The sequence below is a fragment of the Oncorhynchus gorbuscha genome, linkage group LG05 (genome assembly GCF_021184085.1).
Source record: "Oncorhynchus gorbuscha isolate QuinsamMale2020 ecotype Even-year linkage group LG05, OgorEven_v1.0, whole genome shotgun sequence".
Classification (NCBI taxonomy): domain Eukaryota; kingdom Metazoa; phylum Chordata; class Actinopteri; order Salmoniformes; family Salmonidae; genus Oncorhynchus; species Oncorhynchus gorbuscha.
In genome coordinates, this window is record NC_060177.1 from 21498221 (window position 1) to 21523873 (window position 25653).

Sequence of the window (25653 nt, forward strand, 5' to 3'; positions counted from 1 at the left end):
TTGGGGACCTTCAATGCTGCAGAAATGTTTTGGTACCCTTCCCCAGATCTGTGCCTCGACATTGCCTTGCAAACATTGCTAAAAACCTGTTTTCAGGTTTTATCATTATGGGGTATTGTGTGTAGATTAAGACAAAACAAATATTTAATCCATTTGAGAATAAGACTGTAACATATCAAAAGTTGGAAAAAGTCAAGAGGTCTGTATACCTTCTGAATGCACTGTACTGAACAAAAGTATAAACGCAACAATTTTCACAATTTTACATAAGGAAATCAGTAAATTGAAATCAATTCATTAGGTCATAATCTATGGATTTCACATGACTGGGCAGGGGCACAGCCATGGGTGGCCCAGCCAATCAAAATGTTTTCCCCCACAAAAGGGCTTTATTACAGACCCTCCTCAGTTTCATCAGCAGTCGGTTCTGGGTGGCTGGTCGGATCATCCCACAGGTGAAGAAATAGGATGTGGAGGTCCTGGGCTAGCGTGGTTACACGTTGTCTGTGGTTGTGAGGCTGGTTGGACGTACTACCAAATTCTCTAAAATGACGTTGGAGGCAATTTATGGCAGAGAAATGGACATTCAATTCTTTGGCAACAGCTCAGGTAGACATTCCTGCAGTCAGCATGACAATTGCACGCCCCTTCAAAACTTGAGACATCTGTGGCATGGTGTTGTGTGACAAAACTGCACATTTTAGAGTGGCCTTTTATTGTCCCCAGCCCAAGGTGCTCCTTTGTAATGATCATGCTGTTTAATCAGCTTCTTGATATGCCACACCTGTCAGGTAGATGGATTAGGGATTTTGTGGACCAATAAGAGAAATGAGCTTTTTGTCTGTATGGAAAATTTCAGGGATCTTTTATATCTGCTCATGACACATGGGACCAACACTTTACATGTTGCATTTATTTTTTGGTTCAGTGTGCATATATATATATATAGAGAGAAATTACACATATTTAACCTCTTTTTTTGGGTAGGCGCAAAACTACCTCAATACTTTAAACCGGTACCGGTAACCTCCAGACAAGTCCCTTTCCACAGTGGGGTCACATTAGTTTGCAGCCCAAACTGTCCGGACGCTACAAATAGAATAGGTGGTGGTTTGATATATCTTTAGCTTAACCTGACAGATTCCGATGGGGACTTTTTTAAATGTTAATTAGCACACGGGTGCGTCAATAAACTCTAGGGGGTGTTACACACTTCCAGATAACGTCTAGATGAAGTTGTTTTTACTCTAATTTTGAGCACCATCTAGAAGTACAGTTCTTGAAAATATTATTATTGCTGGGCCTTGACACATTTGAGAGCTATTTAGGGATGAAATAATGATGGAGGAAGTGCTAAGAGGCAAATCTGCCAGTTGGGTGGAACACATTTTCCTCTGTTCTCCAGAAAGGAGAGTACCAAAGTCTGTGTCCTAAAAGGCACCCTAGTCCCTATATAGTGCATTACAAAGGTAATGCACTATATAGGAAATAGGGTGCCATTTTGGACGCATACATAATGATTCTGTCTCCACTAAGGAGAGGAAAAAACCCACCATGGGGTTTAATCAGTTCAGAACCTTATCATGACCCGACTAACACTAACTTTAGCACCTACTATAACACTCTCTGTTTTCTATCCCTCTGTCACTCTGTTCAAGTGTCTATTCAGTTCGCTTGCTCTCTTGTTCACATCATCTCTCCTCTTTTCATCTCTTTCTATCTCTCTCTTTCATGTAATGTATCTCACCCTCTCTCTCCCTCTCTCTCTCCCTCTCAGTTTATTCTATGTCTGTGTGGCTGTTGCTGGGTGAGTGATGGTGTCCATCAGTGTAGTGCGTGTGTTGTAAAACAGTCAGCCGCTGACAGATTGACTGAGACGTCCAGCCCCTCAATCACCAGGCTCACAGAGGGAGAGAGAAAGAGAGAATGAGAGATAGGCAGAGAGGATGGGAGATAGAATGAGAGATAGGCAGATAGAAAGATAGAATGAGAGAATGAGAGATAGGCAGATAGAAAGAGAGAATGAGAGATAGGCAGAGAGGAAGGGAGAGAGAAAGAGAGAATGAGAGATAGGCAGATAGAAAGAGAGAATGAGAGATAGGCAGAGAGGAAGATAGAGAGAAAGAGAGAATGAGAGATAGGCAGAGAGGAAGGGAGAGAGAAAGAGAGATAGGCAGAGAGGAAGGGAGAGAGAAAGAGAGATAGGCAGAGAGGAAGGGAGAGAGAAAGAGAGATAGGCAGAGAGGAAGGGAGAGAGAAAGAGAGATAGGCAGAGAGGAAGGGAGAGAGAAAGAGAGAGAGGCAGAGAGGAAGGGAGAGAGAAAGAGAGAATGAGAGATAGGCAGAGGAAGGGAGAGAGAAAGAGAGAATGAGAGATAGGCAGAGAGGAAGGGAGAGAGAAAGAGAGAAAGAGAGATAGGCAGAGAGGAAGGGAGAGAGAAAGAGATATAGGCAGAGAGAGAGAGAAAGAGAGAGAGGCAGAGAGGAACGGAGATAGAATGAGAGAATGAGAGATAGGCAGAGAGGAAGGGAGAGAGAAAGAGAGAATGAGAGATAGGCAGATAGAAAGAGAGAATGAGAGATAGGCAGAGAGGAAGGGAGAGAGAAAGAGAGAATGAGAGATAGGCAGAGAGGAAGGGAGAGAGAAAGAGAGAGAGGTAGAGAGGAAGGGAGAGAGAAAGAGAGAATGAGAGATAGGCAGAGAGGAAGGGAGAGAGAAAGAGAGATAGGCAGAGAGAGAGAAAGAGAGAGAGGCAGAGAGGAAGGGAGATAGAATGAGAGATAGGCAGATAGAAAGAGAGAATGAGAGATAGGCAGAGAGGAAGGGAGAGAGAAAGAGGAGATTATAACAGAACGTGGCCAAGATGTTCAAATGTTCATAAATGACCAGCATGGTTGAATAATAGTAAGGCAGAACAGTTGAAACTGGAGCAGGAGCATGGCCAGGTGGACTGGGGACAGCAAGGAGTCCTCATGTCAGGTAGTCCTGGGACATGGTCCTAGGGCCCAGGCCAGTTGAAACTGGAGCAGCAGCATGGCCAGGTGGACTGGGGACAGCAAGGAGTCATCATGTCAGGTAGTCCTGGGGCATGGTCCTAGGGCTCAGGTCTTCCGAGAGAGAGAAAGAAAGAGAGAAGGAGAGAATTAGAGAACGCACACTTAGATTCACACAGGACACCGAATAGGACAGGAGAAGTACTCCAGATAAACAAACTGACCCTAGCCCCCCGACACATAAACTACTGCAGCATAAATACTGGAGGCTGAGACAGGAGGGGTCAGGAGACACTGTGGCCCCATCCGAGGACACCCCCGGACAGGGCCAAACAGGAAGGATATAACCCCACCCATAGGCAGAGAGAAAGAGAGAATGAGAGATAGGCAGAGAGGAAGGGAGAGAGAATGAGAGATAGGCAGAGAGGAAGGGAGAGAGAATGAGAGATAGGCAGAGAGAATGAGAGATATGCAGTTCGGAAGGAATAGAGAATAAGAGAATGAGAGATAGGCAGAGAGGAAGGGGGAGAGAAAGAGATAATTATAGATAGGGAGAGAGAGAGAGAAAGAGAGAATGAGAGATAGGCAGTTAGGAAGGGAGAGAGAATGAGAGATAGGCAGAGAGGAAGGGAGAGAGAATGAGAGAATGAGAGATAGGCAGAGAGGAAGGGAGAGAGAATGAGAGATAGGCAGAGAAAAAGAGAGAATGAGAGATAGGCAGAGAGGAAGGGAGAGAGAAAGAGACAATGAGAGATAGGCAGAGAGGAAGGGAGAGAGAAAGAGAGAATGAGAGATAGGCAGAGAGAAAGAGAGAATGAGAGATAGGCAGAGAGGAAGGGAGAGAGAGAGAGAAAGAGAGAATGAGAGATAGGCAGAGAGAAAGAGAATGAGAGATAGGCAGTTAGGAATGGAGAGAGAATGAGAGAATGAGAGATAGGCAGAGAGGAAGGGAGAGAGAAACGGAGAATGAGAGATAGGCAGAGTGGAAGGGAGAGAGAATGAGAGAATTATAGATAGGGAGAGAGAGAGAGAAAGAGAGAATGAGAGATAGGCAGAGAGGAAGAGAGAGAAAGAGAGAATGAGAGATAGGCAGAGAGAAAGGGGGAGAGAAAGATATCATTATAGATAGGGAGAGAGATAGAGAAAGAGAGAATGAGAGATTGGCTGTTAGGAAGGGAGAGAGAATGAGAGAATGAGAGATAGACAGAGAGGAAGGGGGAGAGAAAGAGAGAATGAGAGATAGGGAGAGAGGAAGGGGGAGAGAAAGAGAGAATGAGAGATAGGGAGAGAGGAAGGGGGAGAGAAAGAGAGAATGAGAGAATGAGTGATAGGGAGAGAGGAAGGGGAGAGAAAGAGAGAATGAGAGAATTAGAGATAGGGAGAGAGGAAGGGGGAGAGAAAGAGAGAATGAGAGATAGGGAGAGAGGAAGGGGAGAGAAAGAGAGAATGAGAGAATGAGTGATAGGGAGAGAGGAAGGGGAGAGAAAGAGAGAAAGAGAGAATTAGAGATAGGGAGAGAGGAAGGGGGAGAGAAAAGAGAGAATTAGAGATAGGGAGAGAGGAATGAGTGGGGAGAGAGGAAGAGAGAATGAGAGAATGAGTGATAGGGAGAGAGGAAGGGGGAGAGAAAGAGAGAATTAGAGATAGGGAGAGAGGAAGGGGAGAGAAAGAGAGAATGAGAGATAGGGAGAGAGGAAGGGGAGAGAAAGAGAGAATTAGAGATAGGGAGAGAGGAAGGGGGAGAGAAAGAGAGAATGAGAGATAGGGAGAGAGGAAGGGGGAGAGAAAGAGAGAATGAGAGATAGGGAGAGAGGAAGGGGAGAGAAAGAGAGAATGAGAGATAGGGAGAGAGGAAGGGGAGAGAAAGAGAGAATGAGAGATAGGGAGAGAGGAAGGGGGAGAGAAAGAGAGAATGAGAGATAGGGAGAGAGGAAGGGGGAGAGAAAGAGAGAATGAGAGATAGGGAGAGAGGAAGGGGGAGAGAAAGAGAGAATGAGAGATAGGGAGAGAGGAAGGGGGAGAGAAAGAGAGAAAGAGAGAATTAGAGATAGGGAGAGAGGAAGGGGGAGAGAAAGAGAGAATTAGAGATAGGGAGAGAGGAAGGGGGAGAGAAAGAGAGAAGAGAGAAGGGAGAGAGAAGGGGAGAGATAGAGGAGATAGGGAGGAGAGGGGGAGAGAAAGAGAGAATTAGAGATAGGGAGAGAGGAAGGGGGAGAGAAAGAGAGAATGAGAGATAGGGAGAGAGGAAGGGGAGAGAAAGAGAGAATTAGAGATAGGGAGAGAGGAAGGGGGAGAGAAAGAGAGAATGAGAGATAGGGAGAGAGGAAGGGGGAGAGAAAGAGAGAATGAGAGATAGGGAGAGAGGAAGGGGGAGAGAAAGAGAGAATGAGAGATAGGGAGAGAGGAAGGGGGAGAGAAAGAGAGAATGAGAGATAGGGAGAGAGGAAGGGGAGAGAAAGAGAGAATGAGAGATAGGGAGAGAGGAAGGGGGAGAGAAAGAGAGAATGAGAGATAGGGAGAGAGGAAGGGGAGAGAAAGAGAGAATGAGAGATAGGAGAGAGAGAGGAAGGGGGAGAGAAAGAGAGAATGAGAGATAGGGAGAGAGGAAGGGGGGAGAGAAAGAGAGAATGAGAGATAGGGAGAGAGGAAGGGGGAGAGAAAGAGAGAATGAGAGATAGGGAGAGAGGAAGGGGGAGAGAAAGAGAGAATGAGAGATAGGGAGAGAGGAAGGGGGGGAGAGAAAGAGAGAAAGAGAGAATTAGAGATAGGGAGAGAGGAAGGGGGAGAGAAAGAGAGAATTAGAGATAGGGAGAGAGGAAGAGGGGAGAGAAAGAGAGAATGAGAGAATGAGAGATAGGGAGAGAGGAAGGGGGAGAGAAAGAGAGAATTAGAGATAGGGAGAGAGGAAGGGGGAGAGAAAGAGAGAATGAGAGATAGGGAGAGAGGAAGGGGGAGAGAAAGAGAGAATTAGAGATAGGGAGAGAGGAAGGGGGAGATAAAGAGAGAATGAGAGATAGGGAGAGAGGAAGGGGGAGAGAAAGAGAGAATGAGAGATAGGGAGAGAGGAAGGGGGAGAGAAAGAGAGAATGAGAGATAGGGAGAGAGGAAGGGGGAGAGAAAGAGAGAATGAGAGATAGGGAGGAGAGAGGAAGGGGGAGAGAAAGAGAGAATGAGAGATAGGGAGAGAGGAAGGGGGAGAGAAAGAGAGAATGAGAGATAGGGAGAGAGGAAGGGGAGAGAAAGAGAGAATGAGAGATAGGGAGAGAGGAAGGGGGAGAGAAAGAGAGAATGAGAGATAGGGAGAGAGGAAGGGGGAGAGAAAGAGAGAATGAGAGATAGGGAGAGAGGAAGGGGGAGAGAAAGTGATGGAGAAAACAAAGAAAAACAGGTGAACATGGTCAACATTTTAATTAATTTAATTGCCCAAATAAAACAGACCTTGAAGCTCCAACCACAATAAAATGAGTACATAAAAAAGAAAGAATGGAAAAACTAAAGAAAGATTGATAAGGAAAAAAGAGTGGTTCTGTGTCATTTCGACAGCTGTTGATTCAAGGAGAAAAACTTTATTGGGTCCAGATGGTCCCAGTCAGTGGCAGAATGAGAGAGCTGACTCCGTTGGCTCCAGCCATGTGTTTCTCCTCCTGATCGAAATTAAAATGGTAGTTCGTTTGTCACCGCTCACTACACAGCTTAAAATGTAGCCCTGAAACGTTACTTAGCGATAATGCACCATTCTTACTCAAATGCCTGTTTTTGAACTTTTACAGTTGGAAGACAGAAGGAGTATTTCCTTTTAGATGAGATTTAAACTAAAGACATGCAGAGTTTTCCCAACTGGAAGCAACACTATTATTCTAGTTTTTGAGTTAATATAAGTATTGTTAACCATCATCATCCCTTCAAAACCAAAAAACATGGCACCTTGACCTTTTCAATGGTAATGATATTGCTGTAGTCATTGAGTCAGTGAGTAGGTCTGTCTATGCTCCCAATCAGCAGTAACATGCAGGAGTAGTGTAGACTGTTGAGTCAGCCTGTATCAAGGTGTGATGAATATAATTATTGAAGGCTTCTGATGCCTATTGATCCTCACAGCCCCTCTTCTTAAAGACATAGTCAGAGATCAGTTCAGGACTGAAGCAGTGTGTGCTAACTAAGGCTCTGCTACCACATCACACACACACAGACAGAGGCACACACACATACCACAAACTAGGTGATGAACACACTCACTCATCAGTTGAGGCGTGGAAAGGTTAACTGTCACAAGTCAGAGACGACACACACACATACGCCCCAAAAAACGCACGCACACACACACACACACACACACACACACACACACACACACACACACACACACACACACACACACACACACACACACACACACACACACACACACACACACACACACACACACACACACACACACACACACACACACACACACACACACACACACATATCAATTAGAAAGGCAGTATCTTACGGAAAATGAAAGATCACACTGGAGGGTTGAGGATCTGAACAGTCCCCATTAAAATGATCAAAGGAATAAGAACTTGACTCATGGTGACAAAGAGATGGCCATGATCACAGTCAAATACACACACATGGACACACACACACACACACACACACACACACTCACTCACACGGAGGGCATGTTAAAAAGAGACGTGTCTGTGACCTGTGCTTGTTTCACTCGGTGGTACCTCGGAGATACCACGGCAACCTCCAGCTCCTAGTAGCGCCACGGTAACCGTGACCTTGACGACCGTGGCATCGGTAAGCGTTGCGCTATTCAGCCGAGCGTGTTAAGACATATTATGAATGTTTCATTACAACTGCCCTAACCCAGGCATCCACTCCGCTCCCAAGGAGTTACACAGATCCTTTATTTCTCTCTCTCTCTCTCTCTCTCTCTCTCTCTCTCTCTCTCTCTCTCTCTCTCTCTCTCTCTCTCTCTCTCTCTCTCTCTCTATCTCGTGCTCCCGCTCTCGTTCAACTGTTCTCTTTTTCTCTCTCTCATAGAGAAGCAGTGATGGATCACTCATCCAAAACGAATGATAACGTTTCTATGTGAGCTCTCAATCTTTCTTTCTCTTTTCCTCCTCTCTCCACCTCTCTCTTTTCCTCCTCTCTCCACCTCTCTCTTTTCTGAGCTTTTCTATTCACCCTTTCTCTCTCACTTTCTCTCTCTCCTTTCATGTAATATTTGACTTTTGCTTAATTCTCAGAGGAGAGGCAAGGGAATAGTATAATAATTTAGGGACGTTAAATGGTAAATTGTTGCGTAAAAAATATGCATTGTTTTTTCACAAATGAAATGAATAAAAAATGTAAAAAATATCAGAAATGGTATTGTTTGTTCCGTTTGCATAACAATCACTCAGAATACATGTGCTACTTTTTAAGAGCAAGGTTTCTTTTCCCACTCTGACCACAACATGCTTGGAGAATCCTCAGTAAAATAGAAATCACTGGCCCAGATTTGACTAGCCTGTATGGGGAAATGAGGCGCTGTGTGGAATGGGGTAATTGTTTGCATATGGGTCATTGACTGTGAGACTGGTTTAGATTTTCAAGAGGGACAATGAGCAATAAACCAATATAATTGACTTATTTCACAATGATACACATTCTGTGTACTGGCCATGCTAACAACCAATGAGCAATCTCCAATCTCTAATCTCCAATCTCCAATCTCCAAGTTCCACATTTCAACAGCTTTATTATGACACGCCCAATTTCATTATAACAAAGTGCCTTTTGAAAAGGTTCCACGGTTCATGTGTTGTGGAGTAGGACGGCTTCTTGACATATTTTAGTTCCCAAATTGAAATGATAAATATTTCCTCTCGGTTCAATTCAGGTGCTGGGTCACAACCATACTGCAGTATCAGGACTTTAACGATGGTATTGTAAGGATGGAAATGAAGATGTCATTTCACAGATATCTTCTCCCATAAACTCCTAATCCTCTAGTCTACAGCCTGATGATGGTCCTGATGTTTGATTGAATTGAATGTTTTATTTTTGTTAGATCTTTCATTAGGTGAAATCTTTTATATATGAATTATTTTTCAGGCCATCTATTTTGAGATGTTTTGGTGTTTTGGATAGTTTATTTTCAAAAGGTAGTATGATTAGTTTATTATACTACCATCATCAAAATTGTAACCACATTTAAATGGACATCCATAATCTCAAAGCTCACTACATTGAATCACACATCATTTAAAAGCCCATTTCATAGAGAATGTTACAAACTGGACTGTATGGAAATGACTTTAAAGAGATAGATGATTGGGTCTAAATACAGTCTTTTGCGTTCAGTGTCTAAATTCAGTGTCCTGGTCTTTAACTGCCATTTCCCAAAAGTCAGACTCTTCCCAAAATGCCAACAGTTTTTTTCTCAGCCTCAGAAGCATCTGCATTCACCATATGTTGTGATCATACTTAGGCGTATTCCCCAGACTTATACTGTAACATAGGTCATTGTTGATATGTTGTAAATGTTTTATTCTATATATACACTTTCTTCTTAAAATATTTATCCACAAACAGTCCGGTCCTGGAGTGTCTTAACAAAATGAAACCAAAATATTTAGTCTGACTTTATCCAGTGTCCAAAAAAAAGGTATTTGTGTGAGGTGAAAATATGTGCATATTTAATTAGATGTTGCATAATTGGCATATTTTAATAATACATTTCATTTTTTTTTATATACAAAAACGTATATTTGTGTCTGGTTAAAGTTGACCCTATTCGGGTGTGGTGCCTGGCCTTAAACCTTTGAATAAGAAAACATGATTTAGCCATTAGTTCATTTTATGAGCTTTTGCAACTCATATTGTTCATCTGATGTAGGAACCACAGCAGTTGAAACAAAATGGATGAAATATGCACATAAGGTAGCATTTCTTGCATTCGTTCTGTTACTAATCTTTTCCAAATTAAACAGAATTCCTGCAATTAAAATGTTCAAAATTGAACTTCTTTTAGACTCACTGGACAGTAAAATATTATCATGGTTGGAGAAGTAATCTATACTAGACGTGTACACATCAATGTGAGCACATATCCATTTGTTGATTTGAGCGTGTTTCTGTAAGTGTGTGTGCATGCATGCGTGTGCCTGTGTGCGTGTGCGTGTGCGTGTGCATGTGTTCTTGTGAATCTGTGTGTTTATGCATGTGTGTGTCTACATCGGTGTGTATGTTTCCGAACAGCCACTGGTGAACAACTGCAGATTGTGAAACACCAAGTGGGCGTGCTATACTCTATGATCTATGGTACGGAGCTCATTGTTACTGTGTTCTAAAAATACAGGATCTGATTGGGTGATGTGTGTCTCTGCTCTCTGTGGTCTCACTGACAGTAGTAGACTGAACACTTCTCCAGAGTGTTCTACTTTCAAAATATCCCTGAATTAGGGGAGATAAGTCCCGTGTAGTTCCCCCTCCCTCACCAAACATATTAGCTGGAAATTTCCACACACCAAATACCGGCTGCATAATGTGATACAGGAGCAAATTGTATGTAGATGTAAATGCATGTGTGTGTGGTTGTGCTTTCTTCTCCATGTGTGTTTGATTAGGTCTGAGACTCTTACACACAGTGTGTGGGTAATGTGTTGAGAGATGAGCGGACTGGCGATGAGAGAGATGACTAACATCCAGACACAGGCCCACCTCACATTGTACAAACACATGAGTCACAGAGGACAGCCATTCAGGGCCTGGTTCACTGCTCGCTGACCCCAGATCAGTGGAGGGACAGTCCTCTACAGTCTACCATAGTAGGGGCAGAGGGTAACCTGATTGGGACGTGTATCTGGGTTTTTCTATGTCTCCAGAAAGTGTTTCAGCACTAGCTTTTGTGGAAATATTACTGTTTGTACATCTTGAGACACCATAGTCAGTACACTTCCTCAAAATAGTCTCAATTAATTTAAGAGTAATCTGTAAATAATAATCTCAATTTGACTTAATTTTCCCTTTCCCTTCTGAGCTTGATATTTAAAAATGGAAAGTTGAGAAGTATCATAACCTTTCAGATGAACAGAGCTGTGTGTCAAACCCCTGCCATTTTGGCTTTGGCTGTGTGCAGTTTCCTTGGTTGTAATGAGCTGTGATATTCAGCTGAGGCAACTCTTATCTCTGGCGGGTTGTAGGTGTTCCTGCATAGGCCTCTGGGTCACTCACTCCCCAACACCTACACCCAGCACTGTGAACACAGCCACTGAACAGAGGCAAGGGAGCGTTACGGCAAAACAAGACTCAGATAAGCAGAAGGTCATCTGGAATTTTCCACAAGTCGAATGCTCTGTTCCGTTAACCTTGTAGGGTGGAAAAGAGCACAGTGTTCTCATCGCAGCCGTACGCCGGCCGCACTTGTCGATTTCTCTTTCGTTTTCTCATCTTTCAATTGTGTTTTTCTGCCTCCGGACAACATCCCACCAGCCCTTTCATTCATCTCTGATCTGAATCAGGGACAGGAACAATGTCAAAACAGGAGATTGCGATTTAATTCATTAACAGTTTTTGTGTAGAATACATTATGTTTCTGTATTCAAGTAAAAACAAATATGAAGAAAAAAAGGCATTTCAAATAACAGATGACGGTAGTTGTGCTAAAACACCAGAATTGGCTGGCTGCTATAACAGCATCATTACTTTTACTTTTTATTTATCTTTGTGCAGAAACGCTCCTGCACGTCAATGGTGTGGTTTTCTCTTGCTTCCTCACTGTATTAGTTCCAGTGTGTGTGTGTGTGTGTGTGTGTGTGTGCGTGCGTGCGTGCGTGCGTGCGTGCGTGCGTGCGTGCGTGTGTGTGTGTGTGTGTGTGTGTGTGTGTGTGTGTGTGTGTGTGCGTGCGTGCGTGCGTGCGTGCGTGCGTGCATGCGTGCGTGCGTGCGTGTGTGTGCGTGCGTAAATATACATTTACATTTACATTTAAGTCATTTAGCAGACGCTCTTATCCAGAGCGACTTACAAATTGGTGCATTCACCTTATGAGTAATACAAGTAATGGTTAAAGGAAGAGACTAAATGAGGAATGACCAAAAAAAGGAGTGCAGGTAAATCATATCAGAAAGAAAGAGAGATAAAGAGAAAGAAGACAGAAACAGATGCTCTATACTTGGTGGCTATCTGCAGTTAAATCACAGGCATTTGCATCACAGGAAGTGTGACATCCGTGTGCATATGAGAGGGACAGTCCCAAGACAAAGACAGTCAACAACCCACTTAGATACACCTATTTTAAATACACAAATACATACAAACGTACATAACGATGGTGTGGACATGATATAACACCACCTCCATGTGGTATCTGGTGAGTTTATAGTGATACAAGGTGTTGAGAAGTAGAAATGGCTTACATTACAGTGCCTAGGGCTGTTACAGTGACCGTAGTACCACCACACCGGCGGTCACAAGTCATGAAGGCAGTCAAATTTCACGTGACCGATTGGTCACGGTAATTAGACTTCTCCAAACTTTGATACAGCTGATGGTCATTAGTAGCCTACCAAACGCGCTAACTGCCTGGTACTCAGCACTCTATTGTACCTCTAATCACTCTGACATCAATGCAAATGTTTTTGAAAATCTAATCAAACACTTCATGAGAGTCCATGAGCTTAATGTTGTGCAACATTTCTATAGGCTATGTAATTGCGGGAGAAAACAGAGTGATGGCCGCTAATAAAAAGACGAGGATCCCATCAGCTTTCTATAGGCTAAGCCTACTATCTTTATTTATCAACTTTCCTAATATTAAGCACATTGCTGTTTGTATTAATTAATCTATTTCATCCCACAACTGTCCCAGAATGTGTTTGGAATATTTATTTCTCGCACAGAATAGAATAGGTCGACTTTTGTACTATGGAGGATCGTAGTTTGACATTGGCTAGTGCTTTTGCTGTTCGTTAGGCCTACACATCTTGTTGGCTGATGAAAGTAAATGTGGACCGTTCTTCCAATGTCTTCAATATGCACCTCGGAATTGGATAAGGATGCGCACAGTTGCGTTCCCGATGTGTCTGTCTTCACTTGATTGGACAGCACACTCAGGGAGAAGGGTACAAGGCAGCACTCCGGTGCCGCAGTGAAATTCGAGGCATTATCAAGTGCTTTTCAAATTGTGAATGAGAAACTATTAGAGTGTGTATAGCCTGTGTATAGCCTGCGCAAGAAAACAAAGCAGAGCTCATGCCTTTTTCAAGCAACTTTTTTCAAATCATCATTAGAATTGCATCATGAAGCCTTACAATGTAATAAACATCAAAACATGTTGCCCAACGTTTGTAGAACATCTAATGTTACATTAATAACTCTAAATGAAGACTATAGTAATACCTATTTCTTTGTTAACTGACCAACACAGAATAGAGGCATGTGTGCACTCCCTCAAATCGTTTGGAGAAAAGATTTATATTTTATTCAGCTTTGTTCAATTATATTCTTCATACTATAAAATCATATAAAATAATGCTACGGAATTCTAAGCAAATCTTGTCTGCTAAATGAACTAGTGTAGCCCACAGCCATTTGACATAGCCACATCAGGACCTAGCGTAATGACATCTCAGGGTATGCTATTCTGTTCTTCTGAAATAGACTACATTTTCTTCATATCATGCTTCTTTAGATCTGTCTAAAATAAATAATGGATTGTGAAGGTGTTGGCTGTATTACATGGATTTATTAGACTTTTTAAAATGGCTTATAGGCTATGTGTGGAAGCCAGGAGATGCTAAATGTGTTTATGTTTATTAACGGTCAATTACCGTGAAACCGACAGTAATTTGCTTGACAATCACTGGCTGATGAAATTTCATGGCCGCCACAGCCCTAACTGTGCCTCAATATTTCTGGTAAATATGGCACACTGGACCTGATGCCTAGAAATTAATAACACATCCGGTCGAAGAAACATTTAAGTGGTTGCAATTGATTTAGTTTAAATCCTCAGATTGTGACAAAAAAATCCAGTTCATACATCCAGTGTTTTATGTTAGATATGATATCAAACCCATTTTCACTCCCTCCAATAATTATGTATCATTTCTCCAATCTGCTTATTACAGGATATCCCGGCCACTTGCCATCTTTCACAGATCAAGACTTTATGGACCTTTTTAGATGAAAAATTATCAATACAGGAAGAAACGTCAGCAGAAATGAGTTGACACATTGGCAACGCTGAGCCACTATCCATGCCAGCATCAATAATTTAGCCGCCAGCTCATAACTTATTTTTTTTAATGCATAATTGAATCTGACCAATGTTTTCTTCAGCCGTTAAAATGTAGAGCAATTTTTAAACAATAAAAGGAGTGCTCCATTGAGTTTTTATTGGCTACTCTTTCTCTTTTGCATAGCATATGTACAGTAGATATATGGCTCTAGACATTGTAGCAGCCATTCCTACTATAATCTGTGCATTTTAGCCTACAGAGGTGAAAGGGGTTGTATTAATTTACAACTGTTTGCTTTCTCCAGTCCCTTAACTTGCTATAGATGTAGAAGGTGTGGTGAGATAGAGTCTGCTCTCACCTTTTTATAGCTGTGTCTGAAAAGGGGAAGAGGGTCTCATTGAGGTGAAGTGTGCCCGCCGTGCGTGTGTGTGCGTGTCTGGGTAGGTGTTTGTACGTGTGCACACCAGTATGTGTGAGAGCGCCTCTTGTGTGTTCCTGTGTGTGTGTCTGAAATAGGAAGTGGACGTGTCACCGTGTTATTTTAGACCCATTAGTCCTGGGTTTGCGTGACTAGGGCTGGAAGTGGGGCTGTGGAGGGCTGACTTAGCTGAAACAAGGTTTTGGGTACAGTAGGGGAGGATTGCCTGACCTCACCCTGGGTGTGTGCTGAGTTTGTGCAGGTGTGTGCATTGCTTTACTGTATTTGTGTGTATGCTTTAGTCTGTGTGTTTGTGCTTGCATCTGGACGAGGGATGGGAGAACTTGAAGATGCTCTCTCTCTCTCTAAAGCATACACACAAATACAGTAAAGCAATGCACACACCTGCACACATGATTGCACGCACGCGCACACACACACACAAAGTTATTATTACATTTGTTTCAACAATTGATTGAGAGAAAGGTGATATATGCATTTTATATTCACATTATAAATTAAATGAGGTCAAGGTGGGTGCATTTAATGATGCAATGTTTTATATTAAGCTGCTAGCATAAGAGAGAGAGAGAGAGAGAGAGAGAGAGAGAGAGAGAGAGAGAGAGAGAGAGAGAGAGAGAGAGAGAGAGAGAGAGAGAGAGAGAGATGGACAGTAAAAGGAATCGTTGCTCTCTTGGCCCCGGCATGCATTGGCGACCCCGCTACAATTCTCATTTGTTTTGCAATAGAGCTTAATAAATATTGATTTACTATTTTAATTACATGCTAATCTCAAAACACATAGGTGCCAGCTTTATGGCTCTCTCAAGACATACGGCAAATTTCCTCTTTGCAAATATTTATTAGTGACGTGGTCCAGAGAGGGCTATAAAAGTGAATAGTGATCATTAAACAGACAGTAACTGTCTACAAGTGTCAATATCAGCCATGCCAGTTGACAGGCCAACCAATCAATTGTAATATAATTGCGCTGCCCCTTTAAGAGCTATGTAAATCAAGTAAGGAGATAAAACTGCTCCAAAGTTGTTACTATGGAATAGTTATGATGATTAATAGTGAATATGCTGCATAGGTAGGTTGAAGACATTACATTAGAAATATTATTTAAAATGATGTACTGTCAGTTCAGCTGTGTAAAATAGTTTTTGTCTCAGTCTAATTCCAATAAAATGCTACATTGAATAAGAAAACAATTACTAAAATACAAATAACAAATTTTAAGTATGAAATAAATTTGAAAGCAGGGAAACAAATTCATTTGTTAGCAATTTTTTTCTCTCCTCTCTCTCTCTCCTTTTTCTCTCTCTGCCTTTCTCATTTTCTCCCTCCTTTCCTAATACTTCCATCAGTGAGATATATTGAAACTGAGACTGCATTAAGGTGATTAGAAAGCTGAGATATTCAGGGGAAAGCTTGTCTTTTTCAAAGGGGAAAATCCTGATTATGGGTAAACAACTTACTATTCATCTCCTCAGTGTTTCATTTGAACTGAACAAAATGGGCATCAAATAGTATAGAATATAGTATATTTTTTGTATTACTTATATGTGAGTATGCGTGTGTGAGAATATGTATGTGTTTGGGAATAATCTATGCGCTGTGCAAGGTTTGCATGGTTTGTTCCTCAGATCAAGGTTGCTGGTTTAATTGAGCCTGAACTGGACCCAGAGCTGAAAGAGCAGAGAGAGCTGCATCGATTAGCTATGATATGGTTCCAATATGGCCGCTCGATCAGGCTTCGTGAGCAGCTCCCTCAGGACTTTGATTTCTCCGTCAAACAACAATCCTGGACACTGGACTTTAAAGAGAAACGCCATCTTTGTTGTTGTTTTCCCCAATGTTTGAGTGATGTCACCCAGGTCGATGTCATCCTTGTCCATAAAGACTCTCCCACACCGGAATAGCCATGGAAATAGCTCCAACTGGCCCTCTCCACGGCAACGGCCAATACTGGTCAATCCCCCATGGTGACGGATTTGCATTGTGCTCCTAAAGAAGCCTGTGCAACACATTGACAACATTTAATTCTGTAACGCAGCTCACATTCTACCCAGTGGCTTCAGCAGCACATCATTACATTCTGCAGCTTTCCCTTTCTCCTTATCTGAGCGTTGACCAGGACCACTCTGTCAACAGCATCTATGACAGGACCAGGTGCAGCTTAGCGTAGCGTCAGAGGAGCAGTGCGGTACTAGCGAGAGGCTAACCGTCTAACCGTCTCTGCTAATTGCCTCATTAATGATTCACCGGTGTGAGCCTGCTCTAGCACTTTGCTGTGGGGAGCAAATTGTTCTGATTGGTTTGCCTCTGTCAATTATTGATGAGGCAAACGACCTCAAGTGCTAACACCTTGCTTTGGTGCTGCGGAGTGGCCAACCGTTCCCATCACTGGGTGGCTGTGTTGTTCACACTGCTAGAGTATTGTGTTGCTCCCAAACACAGCTTACCTCTTAGCCAGGGGTGTATTCAGGACTGTGTTGGTTCTCTCAGAGTGGATGAGTGTAGCCCTGGGGCAGTGAATGTGATCTCTAGTTGTATGGATACTCACAAACACTGAGTCGAGCACAGGTTACTGGATGGAGACTCCTCACAAAACTAGAACAGAACAGGACTTTATTTAGGAGGCCTGAGTAAGGCCAAAATTCCACAAGTGTTTCAATTAATTATTTATCAATTATGCTTTAATTAAAACTTCTTAGGGCTGCAATCCCGTTAACGGGATCGATATGACAACAGCCAGTGAAAGTGCAAGGAGCCAAATTCAAAACAACAGAAATCTCATAATTAAAATTCCTCAAACATACATGTATTTTATACCGTTTGAAAGGTAATCTTGTTGTTAATCCCAACACAGTGTCTGGTTTCAAATAGGCTTTACAGCGAAAGCACCACAAACGATTATGTTAGGTCACCACCAACTCACAGCCATTTTTCCAGCCAAAGAGAGGAGTCACAAAAAGCACAGACAGAGATCAAATGTATCACTAACCTTTGATGATCTTCATCAGATGACACTCATAAACTTCATGTTACACAATATATGTATGTTTTGTTTGATAAAGTTAATATTTCAGTATGCATTGGCGCGTTACGTTCACTAGTTCCAAAAACATCCGGTGATATTACAGAGAGCCACATCATTTTACAGAAATACTCATTATAAATGTCGATGAAAATACAATTGTTAGACATGGAAATATAAATATACCTCTCCTTAATGCAACAACTGTGTCATATTTCAAAAACACTTTACGGAAAAAGCAAACCATGCAATAATCTGAGGACAGCGCTAAGAAAAAAAAATTGCCGCCATGTTGGAGTCAACAGAAATCAGAAATAATATTATAAGTATTTCCTTACCTTTGATGATATTCATCAGAATGCACTCACAGGAATCCTTGTTCCACAATTATTGTTTGTTTTGTTCGATAATGTCCATTATTTATGTCCAAGTAGCTACTTTTGTTAGCGGGTTTAGTACACAAATCCAAACACTTGGGTTGGTCCAGCCGAACGTCGGACAAAAACTTCAAAAAGTTATATTACAGGTCGTAGAAACTTTTCAAACTAAGTACAGAATCATTCATTAGGATCTTTTTATCCAACCGGAGAAGTCCATTGTCTGTAGAAAAGCCATGGAACGCTATCATGTGAAATGCTCCTGACCAGGACCTGGCTCTCCGCCAGACCACTGACTCAAAGAGCTCTCATCCGGCTCCACATCACAGTAGAAGCCTCATTCAAGTTTCTAAAGACATCTAGTGGAAGCCTTAGGAAGTAAACATAACCAATATCCAACTGTATATTCAATAGGGGCTGGGTTGAAAATCGACCAACCTCAGATTTCCCACTTCCTGTTTGGATTTCTTCTCAGGTTTTTGCCTGCCATATGAGTTATGTTATACTCACAGACATCATTCAAATAGTTTTAGAAACTTCAGAGTGTTTTCTAATCAATACTAATAGTAATAGGCATATATTAGCAACTGGGACTGAGGAGCAGGCTGTTTACTCTGGGTACCTCTGGGCATCTTTCATCCAAGCTACTCAATACGGCCACTGAGGTTTTAAGATACAAATGTAAAATATATGTCAACCAAACTTCCTCCAAAGGACCTTTCTATGGGTCCTGTTTATTGTAGTTTTGTGAGGAATCAGCCTTCTGTACTGGGACAAAGCAGTAGCTTACAGTTGTTTTCTTCTGAATCTGGTATGTAAGCAGTACACACTGTATCCTCACAGGGAAGGGCACGTGTGTGTGCTGCCCTGAACCACCTGCGTATGTTGGGCCTCAGCTGGAGAAAGAGAGGCTTTGTTTGTGAACAAGTGACTCACCCGGGCCATACTGATATGGTAGTACACATTGAGGCCTTACTCTCTCCTGTTTTCATGTAGGAAATCATGTCTGACCATTTTGTAAAATGTAAAGAGATGATGATGAAAGTACATGGGAGGCAGGCAGTGATAATTATTACCACCTGAGATTAAAGCAACATTTTAAACTTGGTGGTTTGAGCCCTGAATGCTGATTTTTAAAAAATGAAAATTATTTCACCTTTATAACCAGGTAAACAAGTTCTCATTTACAACTGCGACCTGGCCAAGATAAAGCAAAGCAGTGTGACAAAAACAATGACACATTAGAAAAAATTAAGTCTATATACAGTGTGTGCAAATGGCATGAGGAGGTATGGCAATTAATAGGACATAGTAGCAAAGAAATGACAATTTAGCAGATTAACACTGGAGTGATAGATGAGCAGAAGATGATGAGCAGATGATGGTATGTAAGTAGTGATACTGGTCTGCAAAAGAGCAGAAAAGTAAATAAAAACAATATGGGGATGAGTTAGGTAGATTGGGTGGGCTATTTACTGATGGACTATGTACAGCTGCAGCGATCGGTTAGCTGCTGAGATAGCTGATGTTTAAAGTTAGTGAGGGAACTTTATGTCACCAGCTTCAGCGATTTTTGCAATTTGTTCCAGTCACTGGCAGCAGAGAACTGGAAGGAAAGGTCGGCCAACGGAGGTGTATTTGGCTTTGGGGATGACTAGTGAGATATACCTGCTGGAGCGCGTGATACGGGTGGGTGTTGCTATGGTGACCAGTGAGCTGAGATAAGGCAGAGCTTTACCTAGCATAGACTTGTAGATGACCTGGAGCCAGTGGGTCTGGCGACAAATATGTAGCGAGGGCCAGCCGACTAGAGCATACAGGTCGCAGTGGTGGGTGGTATAAGGCGCTTTGGTAACAAAACGGATGGCACTGTGATAGACTGCACCCAATTTGCTGAGTAGGTATTGTGTATTGGTTCCTGACTTCCCTGAACAGTTGCATATCGCAGGGACTATTCGCGAGGTTTGATTGGACTAGGGACTATTGGTTGGCTGATTGGCTGACAGCCGTGGTATATCAGACCGTATACCACAGGTATGACAAAACATTGATTTTTACTGCTCTAATTTAGTTGGTAAACATTTTATAATAGCAATAAGGCACCTCGGGGGTTTGTGATATATGGCCACTATACCACGGCTAAGGGCTGTGTCCAGGCACTCTGCGTTACCATCGTGCAAAGAACAGGCCATACACTACACCCCCTCGGGCCTTATTGCTTACGCGGTATACCGGACCCACATCATCATGGGTTATAGTAATGAGAGCAGGGATTTTATGATTCTAGGATTTTAGCATTTTAGCAAGAGTTGTTCCGAATAGCTGTGTGTGTGTGTGTGTGTGTGTGTGTGTGTGTGTGTGTGTGTGTGTGTGTGTGTGTGTGTGTGTGTGTGTGTGTGTGTGTGTGTGTGTGTGTGTGTGTGTGTGTGTGTGTGTGTGTGTGTGTGTGTGTGTGTGTGTGTGTGTGTGTGTGTGTGTGTGTGTGTGTGTGTGTGTGTGTGTGTCTAAAAAAAATTACATGCGTTTTTCTGGATTTTTAAAATGTTATTCTGCCTCTCACTGTTCAAATAAACCTACCATTAAAATTATAGACTGATCATTTCTTTGTCAGTAGGCAAATGTACAAAATCAGCAGGGGATCAAATACCTTTTTCCCTCACTGTAGCTGTTGTTCTCTGTCTAATGGCCCACCCACACACAGCCCGTATGAATCATCCCAAACCTCTACTCTACCTGGGGGGGTAGGAAACCTTTCAAGCATTTTTCAGCAAAATATCAACCCAAAGCACTCTCTCACAGTGGCATGACTGCCTGGCTTTAGAGAGTAAACACAGGCTAGATAAAGGAACTGATGTGTCAGTTATTGATGTGTAGTGCTCCTTCACTGTGAGTCTGTGTAATCACTCTGTTGTCGGCCATGTTGTTATACACTGAGGACACAAAACATTAAGCACACCTGCTCTTTCCATGACGCAGTCTGACCAGGTGAATCCAGGTGAAAGCTATGATCCCTTATTGATGTCACTTGTGAAATCCACTTAAATCAGTGCAGATGAATGGAAGGAGACAGGTTAAAGAAGGATTTTTAAGCCTTGAGACAATTGAGACATTGATTGTGTATGTGTGCCATTCAGAGGGTTAAATGGGCAACAGTTTCCCGAGTGTATCAAGAATCAAGAATAGTCCACAACTGTGGGAAGGATTGGAGTCAACATGGGCCAGTATCCCTGTGGAAAGCTTAGGTGTTCTTAATGTTTGGTATACTCAAATGTTTTTTTCTATTGTAATAATGGCTCAAGGATATCAGAACTGACCAAATAGATACTCAAGGATGCATTCTAGAGATGAATATATCATAGAACTATAAACTTAATGAGTATTATTCTGTAGACTCAAACCCAGAGATCTTTGACTGAGGGGTTGTGTTTAATCCAGAGGTTAGACTCATCCATGCTGTTAGTGAGCGGCCTCTGTAGCCATCTCTGTCTCTCTGGCCTTAATTGAAGCTGATGAAGGAGTCACCCCCCATGCAGCCGCCGCTGTCGCTCAGAATCTCAGCGTCGATGCAGTCAGACCGTACACACTCACAGGGTGGTCACCGGCCCTTTGTTTTTACACAGGCACCAGGGAGGGCACCCCCCCCCCCCCCCCCCAAATAACAGTGAGTCAGCCTGCGTCATGGCTGTGACACGGTGGGCCCAGTGTCTGTGGAGGTTATGGTGGGGTCCCTCTCGCTCTTTCACTGACAGTCATGTGTGTCTGTGTGTGTGTGTGTGGGGGGGGGGGGGCACAAAAAGGGCACACAGATGGGTGGTCTGACTCATACACATTTAATGACCTCTACTGTTTCTCTCTCTTTCTCTCTTTCCTTCTCCCTCTCGCTCTCTCTATTGTTCTCTCTCTCTGTTTCTCTCTCTTTCTCTCTCACTCTCACCTTCTCTATTGTCCTCTCTTTCTCCCTCTCTCTCGCTCGGTCTCTCTCTCTATTGTTCTCTTTCCATGTCTGCAGATAACCTGGCGACTGAACGCTGATGACTTTAGAGTGACTGACCAATGACATGAGGAACCCCACAAAGCACAACAACATCTAAAGATGACTTCACTGGAGAAGAAGAAAAGACCCCTAAAAGACCCCCTGCAGAGAAATGCTTCAGAGCCTCTTCCTACTCCCACTTTCCTCTCCGCTATTTCACCTCCAGCTTTTTTGTAAGAAAACAAAAACAAAAACAAAACACTGACTCAAATGATGTATCAAGATGATTGACAACATCAGAAGAATATTACTGGAGAAACCATTTCCTCTGTAGGGGGGGACGGGGTAAACAAAACATTGATGCATGTTACTGTAAGTAGTTCATCTAAAAACCAATCTTTTTCCCCCAAGTGGGATCCTCCACTAAGAAGACTCATCCAAGTCCAGCATTCCTGATTTAGGATAAAATACCCAAGCAACCCAGCTCCTCCCTCTGAAATCCCTTACTCTATCTTCCCTATCAGAGGTCATTGTAACTACCATTGACAATATGTTCCTCGTTTTAGAGAACTTACTTCCTGTATCATTTTGGGATTAGTTGGACTGTAAGACTACTATAGTGTATACTATTTGCATAATGAACCAGTCTTCCTCTCCAATGGACATGAGTGATGTACTATAGCATGGATCTGACTTTACTGTGTTCCTCAGTATGCTTGTAGATCACAAAACTCATAATTGTGAATAGTACAATGATTACACCTTTTTAATCCTAGATTCCTATGTTTACCAGGCAGTATTAACCTAAGGTATACTATGTAGGACATTTTGTTGACCTGTACATTTGACTAAATGCATAGAAATGCAAGTAATAGCTCATTGTATTATTTGAATACCTGCAGACATATTAGGGAAACATGTCTGTCTATAAAGACAATGGGACTGTGACTAAGTCATATAGTGTTGCCTATATTATGAAGGTAGAACCAATAATAAAGTATTAGAGAGTAAACATACTATAGTATCCTCAGCAGGGTCCCCAATGCATCTATGTCATGTGTCTACCTGAGATCTGTGGGCGGCCGATCTTGTATTTGGTTTGTTTCTTTGTTGTTTCCTCATCCCTTTTGAATAGCTTGTACCAATGGCCCTTCGGGTCTCTGTACTGTGGTCTCTCTCATGGACCTCTCATAGGGCAACACATGTCCTCAGCTAAGGCAGGTGTCTCTATCTCTCTCTCCCACAACACCTGGCATGGTTTACCCAGGTGCTCTTCTGTACGGCCAAACAAGGCGAACGGATCATCACAGTATGATTTCAAGGTTGCAGAAACCATATTGACTTTTGACCTATCTCAAACGGTCTACTGAAGACATAACAACAACCAGACCAACTACAGCTGTTGGTGCAAGAGAGGATACTGCGCATGGAACGCAACGCACGCAAGATAACCTGACAGCATCTTCATCCTCTTGCATCCTCTACCTATCGATGTGCTTCCAGGACAAACCTGATACCTAAACAGCCCCTCGCCTGCTCCCACAATCCTCTCAGCTCCTCCTCTCGCCCATCCCAGAGACTCGTGAGGAGAGCGCCAGTCGATCTGTTTCTAAACGTTACGGGTAGGACGCTCGTCGTGACGGTTAAAAACAAACAAACACATACACACGCGCATACACACATATACCCACCCCCACACACATAAACACTCTCAAAGGGAGACGAGTGGAATACAGTGGTGTATGTATGTATATTCTGTATGTATAGAACCCTCAGCTGTAATTAGTACATGTTGACATGTAGATGAAAATATGCATTGTGATCCTAATACCTACCGTAGACAGGCTGGTGGCCGTTGATTCAGACAGAGGAAGAGACACTCTCTCTAAGCCAATGGAAGCACTCTATCCTATGTTTTCAGGGTACATACTCTAAGTTTCCTTAATGACAGAAAATATCATGTGATGGAAATACTGTTCCTTTTAAAAAGGACCTCCTAAGCAAAACCACCGAGCTGAATGGGTTTTAAGCACTTTGAAGGGATGCATAACCCCCCCCCCCTTTGATGTCAGAAAGAACCTGGCCAGAGTGAGAGAGCAGGGGGTGTGGAGGGTGTAGGGGGGGAGGGGAGGGAGGGCAAACTGGGGCGCTCCAATTAAGTGGCAGTGCACAAAGTGGCGTGGGGCGCCCTGCCAGGAACTGTCTATTCATCCCATGTCAAAGGGATTTACACATCTCAATGAGTCAACAGCACTGCCAGGGCTGCCAGTAGCACGGGGACCAGGGGACGAGAGGAATACAGGAAAAGAGGAGAGGTGGAAAGGTAGAATAGAGGTGAGGAGGGGGAGATGTAAAGAGAGAAAAGGAGTGCAGAGGACAGGAGACGGAAAAGGGCAGAGATGTAGAGCGACAGAGAGGAGAGAGAACAGCAGAGATGTAGAGCGACAGAGAGGAGAGAGAACAGCAGAGATGTAGAGAGACAGAGGAGAGAGAACAGCAGAGATGTAGAGCGACAGAGAGGAGAGAGAACAGCAGAGATGTAGATTGACAGAGAGGAGAGAGAACAGCAGAGATGTAGAGCGACAGAGAGGAGAGAGAACAGCAGAGATGTAGAGCGACAGAGAGGAGAGAGAAGGGTAGAGATGTAGAGTGACAGAGAGGAGAGAGAACAGCAGAGATGTAGAGAGACAGAGAGGAGAGACGTAGATTGACAGAGAGGAGAGAGAACAGCAGAGATGTAGAGCGACAGAGTGGAGAGAGAACAGCAGAGATGTAGAGCGACAGAGAGGAGAGAGAACAGCAGAGATGTAGAGCGACAGAGAGGAGAGAGAAGGGTAGAGATGTAGAGCGACAGAGAAGAGAGAGAAGGGTAGAGATGTAGAGCGACAGAGAGGAGAGAGAAGGGTAGAGATGTAGGGCTACAGAGAGGAGAGAGAAGGACAGAGATGTAGAGCTACAGAGAGAGAAGGGTAGAGATGTAGGGCTACAGAGAGGAGAGAGAACAGCAGAGATGTAGAGAGACAGAGAGGAGAGAGAACAGCAGAGATGTAGAGTGACAGAGAGGAGAGAGAACAGCAGAGATGTAGAGCGACAGAGAGGAGAGAGAACAGCAGTGATGTAGAGTGACAGAGAGGAGAGAGAACAGCAGAGATGTAGAGCGACAGAGAGGAGAGAGAACAGCAGAGATGTAGATTGACAGAGAGGAGAGAGAACAGCAGAGATGTAAATTGACAGAGAGGAGAGAGAACAGCAGAGATGTAGAGTGACAGAGAGGAGAGAGAACAGCAGAGATGTAGAGTGACAGAGAGGAGAGAGAACAGCAGAGATGTAGAGAGACAGAGAGGAGAGACGTAGATTGACAGAGAGGAGAGAGAACAGCAGAGATGTAGAGCGACAGAGAGGAGAGAGAACAGCAGAGATGTAGAGCGACAGAGAGGAGAGAGAAGGGTAGAGATGTAGAGCGACAGAGAAGAGAGAGAAGGGTAGAGATGTAGAGCGACAGAGAGGAGAGAGAAGGGTAGAGATGTAGGGCTACAGAGAGGAGAGAGAAGGACAGAGATGTAGAGCTACAGAGAGAGAAGGGTAGAGATGTAGGGCTACAGAGAGGAGAGAGAACAGCAGAGAT

The 25653-nt window shown here is 43.1% G+C and overlaps 1 protein-coding gene across 1 annotated transcript in view; it reads left to right on the forward strand.

The window, feature by feature from the left end:
• LOC124035657 (transcription factor Maf-like) overlaps positions 1–23964 on the forward strand; it is a 175225-nt gene extending 151261 nt beyond the window's left edge. The window contains exon 3 of the mRNA XM_046349223.1: positions 22065–23964. The gene's annotated coding sequence lies outside the window, so the exon portion shown is untranslated. The remainder of the gene's footprint in view (positions 1–22064) is intronic.
• Positions 23965–25653: the final 1689 nt, after the last annotated feature.